Source organism: Arachis hypogaea, chromosome 10 (genome assembly GCF_003086295.3).
Source record: "Arachis hypogaea cultivar Tifrunner chromosome 10, arahy.Tifrunner.gnm2.J5K5, whole genome shotgun sequence".
In the NCBI taxonomy this organism is placed as follows: Eukaryota; Viridiplantae; Streptophyta; class Magnoliopsida; order Fabales; family Fabaceae; genus Arachis; species Arachis hypogaea.
The window spans coordinates 79,105,424-79,115,018 of NC_092045.1; the positions used below are offsets into that span (position 1 = coordinate 79,105,424).

Here is a 9,595-nt window from a genome sequence, read left to right on the forward strand (position 1 = left end):
GTTTAAGCTAATTTTAATTGAATTTTAATTGATTTATAAGCCTCTTGAATTTAGTGATACTTTGAGTGGTTGTTTTGGTTTATTATAGGTGAAGAAAAGAAAAGAAAAGGAAAAGCGTGGCCTAAGAAGCGTAGCCCAAGGAAAGGAAAGTGTAGCCAAGGAGAGAAGAAGCGTGCCGCATGCAAAGGGGGAGGCAACATTGCCCTCCACAAGGGCACACTGCCCTCTAGGAGGGCAACATAGAGGAACCAACCAAGGAAGGCAACTCTGCCCTGCCCACTACAAGGGCAGAGCACAAAATGGTGCCTTGGGACCAAGAGGAAGAGAACCTTGCCCTGCCCTTGTGGAGGGCAGAATCGGGCTCTCCAAGGAAGAAATTCAAGGGAAAAATGTCACCCATGCATGCTACAAGGTTCGAACAAGGAACCATGAGGAAGCTAGGACTTAAGGATGAGTGCCGTGCCAAGAAACCAAGGAAATTATTGTAGCGTGTGCTTCCTCCGTGTTTCGAACACGGGACAAGCAATGTGGGAACTCTGCCCTGCCCTTGGCGCGGGCAGGGCAGCATTTTGTGTGTGGCGCACCAAGAAGCAAATCTGGCGCACCAAGCTCGTCCCTGGCAGCACCAGCGCGCACCACGATCCTCTCCTGGCAGCACCACAATTTTCTGCCCTGCCCTTGGCGCGGGCAGGGCAGCGTTTTGCGTTCCTGGCGCACCACGCACGAATCTGGCGCACCAATTTTCGACCCTGGCAGCACCAACGCGCACACTCCTCGATCTGGCAGCACCACAATTTTCTGCCCTGCCCTTGGCGCGGGCAGGGCAGCGTTTTGCGTTCCTGGCAGCACCAAGCCGCACCAACACGCACCCAAGCCGCACCAAACTTCCGCACCATGCACCAATTTTCTGCCCTGCCCTCCACAAGGGCAGGGCAGCCTCCTGGGAGTGAATTTTCATGGGCCGAAAATTCAAATTAAAACCCCATTTTAATTCATCTCTTCACCAAATCAAAAGCCCATCCAAATCCCAAAATCCAAGAATAGAAAGTGTATAAATAGAAGCTAGTTTGATGTAATTAGGATCTTTTAAAACCTTTTACCTTCTTTTGAATTTTTACCTTTTGACTTACTTTTGGCTTAGTCTTTGAATTTGCACTTTCTTTGAGCTTTCTTGAGAGACTTGTCCGAGCACCAAGAGGATCAAGGGAGAATTGACTGATCTCCTTCCTCATTCTTACTTGGGCAACTCTACTCTCCTGTTTTTGAGTTTTGGGTGTGTGAAATTGAGGAAATTCTGTCTCAATTCCCATTCAAACTCTTTTCAATTCGTTTTCTGCATAATTGAATCTGATTTCTGTTCTTCTACTGCTTTCTCTTTTAATTCTTGTCAATTGCTTTGTTAACTTGGATCTAGGAAGGCAATTAGAGATCTAGGCTCTGCTACCTAGTCTCTTGAGATCTGAGACCCAATTTTACTTTTGGTTCTTTTGTGAACCTCTGCTACATTTTATTTCCTTTCTGTTTGAATGCTTATTTGCTTCTGATTCAATTTCTGCTCAATCAATTGCTGCAATTTACTTCTTCTTTGTTTAGATCCTGCAATCCCATTCCTCAATTCCCTTTTACTTTCTAGCAATTTAACTTTCTTGCCATTTAAGTTCCTGCAGTTTATGTTTCTTGCACTTTAAGTTTCAGTCATTTACTTTCTTGTTCTTTAAGTTTCTGCAAATTTACTTTCATGTTCTTTAATTTACTGCACTTCTCCCTTCCCCCTTTACATTTACTGTCATTTACTTCCTGTTAAACACAAATCACTCAACCAATACTTGATTCACTTGACTAAATCACCCACTAAACTAAAATTGCTCAATCCTTCAATCCCTGTGGGATCGACCTCACTCATGTGAGTTATTATTACTTGATGCGACCCGGTACACTTGCCGGTGAGTTTTGTGTTGGATCGTTTTCCACACATCAAGTTTTTGGCGCCGTTGCCGGGGATTGAAATAGATTGACAATGATTAAGTGAAGTGGAGGTCTAGATTAAGCATTTTTTTCTTTTCTGTTATTCTAATTCTTACTAACACACTAACTGTTTGAGAAATTGCCTCTATTAACTCACTAACAAATTATCTCAAATAACTGTACCTAATTCTCAAGCGTGTGGTTGTTTGGTCATCCTGATTGTTTGCATATCACAGGAAATCAAGTTTCTACAAACAAGGAGTATCATGACATGAAGCCACCACTCATCACACTCATCAAGAACAATTGTTCTTATGATGGAAATCCATTGGAGGATCCTCAACAGCATATATCTACTTTCTTGAGAACTTGTAATGCGGTCAAAACCGATGGTCCAGATCAGGACACTTACAAGATCCTGTTATTCCCTTTCTCATTAAAGGGTGAAGCTGCACAATGGTTTGAAACTTTTCCCCAAGGAAGTATCACTAGTTGGGATGATTTGGTCATCAAATTTCTGGCCAAATTCACCTCATCCAGACAGGTCATCCAGCTGAAAGAGGAGGAACATCTATTCACACAAGGGGACGAAGAACCACTCTTCAAGGCCTGGGAAAGATACAAGAAAGCAACTGATAAAGTGGGCTTCCGAGCTTTCTGGTGGACGAAATTGTGATCATATTCATTGTAATTGGATTTTAGAAATTGGCACGAGTGGACACAACTCCGTTCAACTAACCAGCAAGTGTACTGGGTCGTCCAAGTAATAAACCTTACGCGAGTAAGGGTCGATCCCACAGAGATTGTTGGTATGAAGCAAGCTATGGTCACCTTGTAAATCTCAGTTAGGCAGATTAAAGGGGAATTGTGATTATTGGAATAAATAATAAAAAGGAATAATAAAAGGGATAGAATACTTATGCAGATTCATTGGTGGGAATTTCAGATAAGCGGATGGAGATGCTGTAGAGCCCAAGGACGCCTGCTCTCCTACTGCTCCTACTCAATCCTTCTTACTCCTTTCCATGGCAAGCTTTGTATAGGGATTCACCATCAACTGTGGCTACTTTCTTCCTCTCGGGAAAATGATCCTATGCGGTTGTCAGTCGCACGGCTAATCGTCTGGAGGCATCACCCATGGCTGATGGCTACATCCCATCCTCGCAGTGAAAACTAATGCTCACGCACTCTGTCACAGTACGGCTAATCACCGGTTGGTTCCCGCTCCTACTGGAATAGAATCCCTATTTTGCGTCTGTCACTAACGCCCAGCAGGTTACAAGTTTGAAGCACGTCACAGTCATTCATTACCGGAATCCTACTCGGAATACCACAGACAAGGTTAGACTTTCCGGATTCCCAGGATCCTACTCGGAATACCACAGACAAGGTGAGACTTTCCGGATCCTCATAAATGCCGCCATCTATCTAGCTTATACCACGAAGATTCTGTTGGGGAATCTAAGAGATACGCATTCAAGCTCTGTTGCATGTAGAACGGAAGTGGTTGTCAATCACGCACGTTCATAAGTGAGAATGATAATGAGGGTAATCTGACTCATTACATTCATCATGTTCTTGGGTACGAATGAATATCTTGAAATAAGAATAAGAGAGATTTGAATAAAAGACAATAGAATTTCATTAATACTTGAGGTACAGCAGAGCTCCACACCCTTAATCTATGGTGTGCAGAAACTCCACCGTTGAAAATACATAAGCAAAGGAGGTTCAGGCATGGCCGAATGGCCAGCCCTCTCTAACGTGATCAATGATCTCCTAAGATGAAGAATAAAACAAAACTGAGACCAAAGATGTAACGTGGTCAAAAGACATCTAATACATTAGATAAATGTTCTATTTATACTAGACTAGCTCCTAGGATTTACATGAGTAAGTAATTGATGCATAAATTCACTTCCGGGGCCCACTTGGTGTATGCTTGGGCTGAGCTTGATCAATCCACGAGTAGAGGCATTTCTTGGCGTCAAACTCCAGGTTATGACGTGTTTTGGGCGTTCAACTCCGGATCATGACGTTTTTCTGGCGTTTAACTCCAGACAGCAGCGTGTACTTGGCGTTCAACGCCAAGTTACGTTGTCTTTCTTCGAATAAAGTATGGACTATTATATATTGCTGGAAAGCCCTGGATGTCTACTTTCCAACGCCATTGAGAGCGCGCCAATTGGAGTTCTGTAGCTCCAGAAAATCCATTTCGAGTGCAGGGAGGTCAGATTCCAACAGCATCAGCAGTCCTTTTGTCAGCTTTCTTTAGAGTTTTGCTCAAATCCCTCAATTTCAGTCAGAATTTACCTGAAATCACAGAAAAACACACAAACTCATAGTAAAGTCCAGAAATGTGAATTTAACATAAAAACTAATGAAAACATCCCTAAAAGTAGCTCAAACTTACTAAAAACTATATAAAAACAATGCCAAAAAGCGTATAAATTATCCGCTCATCACAACACCAAACTTAAATTGTTGCTTGTCCCCAAGCAACTGAAAATCAATTAGGATAAAAAGAAGAGAATATACTATAAAGTCCAAAATATCAATGAATATTAATTTAATTAGATGAGCAGGACTTGTAGCTTTTTGCTTCTGAACAGTTTTGGCATCTCACTTTTTCCTTTGTAGTTTAGAGTGATTGGCATCTCTAGGAACTTAGAATTTTGGATAGTGTTATTGACTTTCCTAGTTAAGCATGTTGATTCTTGAACACAGCTACTTTATGAGTCTTGGCCTTGGCCCTAAGCACTTTGTCTTCCAGTATTACCACCGGATACACAAATGCCACAGACACATAACTGGGTGAACCTTTTCAGATTGTGACTCAGCTTTGCTAAAGTCCCCAGTTAGTGGTGTCCAGAGCTCTTAAGCACACTCTTTTGCTTTGGATCACGACTTTAACCATTCAGTCTCAAGCTTTTCACTTGGACCTTCATGACACAAGCACATGGTTAGGGACAGCTTGATTTAGCCGCTTAGGCCTGGATTTAATTTCCTTGGGCCCTCCTATCCATTAATGCTCAAAGCCTTGGATCCTTGCTTTAAAATTTTCGCCACTTTTTTTTTTTCACTGCTTTTTCTTGCTTCAAGAATCAATTTCATGATGTTTTTCAGATCATCAATAACATTTCTCTTTGTTCATCATTCTTTCAAGAACCAACAATTTTAACACTCATAAACAACAAGATCAAAAATATGCACTGTTCAAGCATTCATTCAGAAAACAAAAATTATTGCCACCACATCAATATAATTAAATTAAATTCACTAATAATTTCAAAAATATACTTCTTGTTCTTTTGAATTAAAACATTTTTCTTTTAAGATAAGTGAAGGACTAATGGATTTTATTCATAGCCTTAAGGCATGGTTACACACTAATGATCATGAAGTAGAGACACAAAACATAGATAAACATAATACTTAAAAACCAAAAACAGAAAGAAAATAAAGAACAAGGAATGAATCCACCTCTAGTGGCGTTTTCTTCTTGAAGGACCAATGATGTTCTTCAACTCTTCTATGTCCCTTCCTTGCCTTTGTTGCTCCTCCCTCATTGCTCTTTGATCTTCTCTTATTTCTTGGAGAGTGAGGGCGTGTTCATGATGTTCCACCCTTAGTTGTTCAACATTATGGCTCAAATCCTCTAAAGAGGTACTGAGTTGCTCCCAATAGTTGTTGGGAGGGAAGTGCATTCCTTGAGGCATTTGTTGATGATGAACTTCCTCATGTTCTTCTTGGGGGCCGTGAGGAACTTCCCTTGTTTGCTCCATCCTTTTCTTTGTGATGGGCTTGTCTTCTTCAATGGAGACATCTCCATCTATGATAACTCCAGCTGAGTAGCATAAATGGCATATAAGATGGGGGAAGGCTAGCCGTGCCATGTATGAAGGCTTGTCAGCTATTTTGTAGAGTTCATTGGAGATGACTTCATGAACTTCCACTTCCTCTCCAATCATGATGCTATGAATCATGATGGCCCGATCCACAGTAACTTCAGATCGGTTGCTTGTAGGGATGATGGATCTTTGGATGAACTCCAACCATCCTCTAGCTACAGGCTTGAGGTCCAGTCTTCTTAGTTGGACCGGTTTGCCTTTGGAGTCTATTCTCCATTGGGCGCCTTCCACACAAATGTCCATTAGGACTTGGTCCAACCTTTGATTAAAGTTGACCCTTCTTGTGTAGGGGCGTTCATCACCTTGCATCATGGGTAGGTGAAACGCCAACCTCACATTTTCCGGGCTAAAATCTAAGTATTTCCCCTGAACCATTGTGATATAGTTCTTTGGATTCGGGTTCATACTTTGATCATGGTTTCTAGTGATCCATGCATTGGCATAGAACTCTTGAACCATCAATATTCCAACTTGTTGCATGGGGTTGGTTATGACTTCCCACCCTCTTCTTTGAATTTCATGTTGGATTTCCGGATACTCATTCTTTTTGAGCTTGAAAGGGACCTCGGGGATCACCTTCTTCTTTGCCACAACATCATAGAAGTGGTCTTGATGGCTTTTGGAGATGAATCTCTCCTTCTCCCATGACTCGAAGGTGGAAGCTTTTGTCTTCCCTTTCCCTTTTCTTGAGGATACTCCGGTCTTAGGTGCCATTGATGGTGAATGAAAAACAAAAAGCTTAGGCTTTTTCCACACCAAACTTAAAATTTGCTCGTCCTCGAGCAAAAAAAGAAAAGAAGAGTAGTAGTAGAAGAAGAGAATTTTGGTAGAGAAGGAGAGGAGGGGGTTCGGCTATATGAGAGAAGAAGGGGTTTGTGTTGTGTGAAAATGAAGAAGAAGGGAGAGGTATTTATAGAGAGAGGGAGGGTGGGAGTTCGGCCATTTTGGGTGGGAAAGGGTGGGAAATTGAATTTGAATGTAATGGAGGTAGGTGGGGTTTATGAGGAAGAGTGGGTTGATGTGAATAGTGAATGGGGTAATTGGGAAGAGGAATTGAGGTGATTGGTGAAGGTTTTTGGGAAGTGTGACATTGAAAATGAGATTTGGATTAGGAGAGTGTGATTAGGATTAAAAGAAAAGGTAGGTGGGGATCCTGTGGGGTCCATAGATCCTGAGGTGGGGATCCTGTGGGATCCACAGATCCTGAGGTGAAAAGAAATACCATTCCTTCACCATATAGGCGTGTAAATTGCCTTCATGCATCATTCTGGCGTTCAAACGCCCATTGGTGCATGTTCTGGGCGTTAAACACCCATGTAATGCATGTTTCTGGCGTTGAACGCCAGTTTCATGCTTGTTTCTGGCGTTCAGCGCCAGATTGTCCTCTGTGTGCGCATCCTGGCGTTAAACGCCAGGATGTAGCTTGTTTTGGGCGTTCAGCGCCAGAAAGATGCTCTGTTCTGGCGTTGAACGCCAGCCAGATGCATCTTACTGGCGTTGAACGCCAGTCTGCGCTGCCTCCAGGGTGAAAATTTTTTTCTTCTATTTTTGACTCTGTTTTTAATTTTTTTGATTTTTTTTCGTGACTACTCATGATCATGTACCTAATAAAACACAAAAATAACAAAGAAACAAAATAAAATAAAATTAGATAATTAAAATTGGGTTGCCTCCCAACAAGCGCTTCTTTAATGTCAATAGCTTGACAGTGGCTCTCATGGAGCCACAAGGTGATCAGGTCAATTTAGTGTGTTGTCTCCACACCAAACTTAGAGTTTGGATATGGAATTTGAACACCAAACTTAGAGTTTGGTTGTGGCCTCACAACACCAAACTTAGAATTTGACTGTGTGGGCTCTTCTTGACCTTGAACTGAGAGAAGCTCTTCATGCTTACTCTCTTTTGTCACAGAGAGATGGCCACAAGGTATTCCCCATTCAATTGAAGGACTAACTCTCCTCTGTTGACATCTATCACAGCTTCTGCTGTGGCTAGGAAAGGTCTTCCTAGGATGATGCATTCATCATCTTCCTTCCTAGTATCTAGGATTATGAAATCAGCAGGGATGTAAAAGCCTTCAACCTTTACTAGCACGTCCTCTACCATTCCATAGGCTTGTCTCAAAGACTTATCTGCCAATTGTACTGAGAACAAGGCAGGTTGTACCTCAATGATCCCTAGCTTCTCCATTACAGAGAGTGGCATCAGATTTATCCCTAATCCCAGATCACATAGAGCTTTTTCAAAGCTCATGGTGCCTATGGTGCAAGGTATTAAGAACTTGTCAGGATCTTGTTTCTTTTGAGGTAGAGTTTGCTGAATCCAAGTATCTAGTTCACTAATGAGCAGGGGAGGTTCACTTTCCCAAGTCTCATTACCAAACAACTTGGCATTCAGCTTCATGATAGCCCCTAAGTATTGAGCAACTTGCTCTCCAGTCACATCTTCATCCTCTTCAGAGGATGAATATTCTTCAGAGCTCATGAATGGCAGAAGGAGATTTAATGGAATCTCTATGGTCTCTAGATGAGCCTCAGATTCCTCTGGATCCTTAATAGGAAACTCCTTCTTGCCTGAAGAACGTCCTAGGAGGTCTTCCTCACTAGGATTTTCGTCCTCCTCCTCCTCTATGCATTCGGCCATTTTGATCAAATCAATGGCCTTGCACTCTCCTTTTGGATTTTCTTCTGTATTGCTTGGGAGAATACTGGGAGGAGTTTCAATAACTTTCTTACTCAGCTGACCCACTTGTGCCTCCAAATTTCTAATGGAGGATCTGGTTTCATTCATGAAACTGAAAGTGGCTTTTGACAGATCAGAGACTATATTGGCTAAATTAGAAGTGTTTTGTTCAGAGTTCTCTGTCTGTTGCTGAGAAGATGATGGATATGGCTTACTATTGTTCAGCCTATTGCGTCCACCATTGTTAAAGCCTTGTTGAGGCTTTTGTTGATCCTTCCAGGAGAAATTTGGATGATTTCTCCATGATGGGTTATAGGTATTTCCATATGGTTCACCCATGTAATTAACCTCTGCCATGGCAGGGTTTTCAGGATTATAAGCTTCTTCAGAAGCTACCTCTCTAGTACTGTGGGATCCATGTTGCAATCCATTCAGATTTTGAGAGATCATGTTGACCTGTTGAGTCAACACTTTGTTCTGAGCCAATATGGCATTCAGAGCATCAATTTCAAGAACTCCTTTCTTCTGAGGTATCCCATTATTCACAGAATTCCTCTCAGAGGTATACATGAACTGGTTGTTTGCAACCATGTCAATGAGTTCTTGAGCCTCTTCAGGCGTTTTCTTCAGGTGAATAGATCCACCTGCAGAATGGTCCAATGACATTTTCGAAAATTCAGAGAGACCATAATAGAATATATCTAATAAGGTCCATTCTGAAAACATGTCAGATGGACATCTTTTGGTCAACTGCTTGTATCTTTCCCAAGCTTCATAGAGGGATTCACCATCTTTTTGTTTGAAGGTTTGAACATCCACTCTCAGCTTGCTCAGCTTTTGAGGAGGAAAGAATTTATCCAAGAATGCAGTGACCAGCTTATCCCAGGAGTCCAGGCTATCCTTAGGTTGTGAATCCAACCATATTCTAGCTCTGTCTCTTACAGCAAAAGGGAAAAGCATGAGTCTGTAGACTTCAGGATCAACTCCATTCGTCTTTACAGTCTCACAGATCTGCAAGAACTCAGTTAAAAACTGAT

The 9,595-nt window shown here is 41.9% G+C and overlaps 1 non-coding gene across 1 annotated transcript; it reads left to right on the top strand.

Moving 5' to 3' along the window:
* Window positions 1-9,282: 9,282 nt before the first annotated feature.
* LOC112719478 (small nucleolar RNA R71) lies at window positions 9,283-9,386 on the top strand. The gene has a single exon (XR_003161779.1). It is a non-coding gene; the product is annotated as a small nucleolar RNA R71 (small nucleolar RNA).
* Window positions 9,387-9,595: the final 209 nt, after the last annotated feature.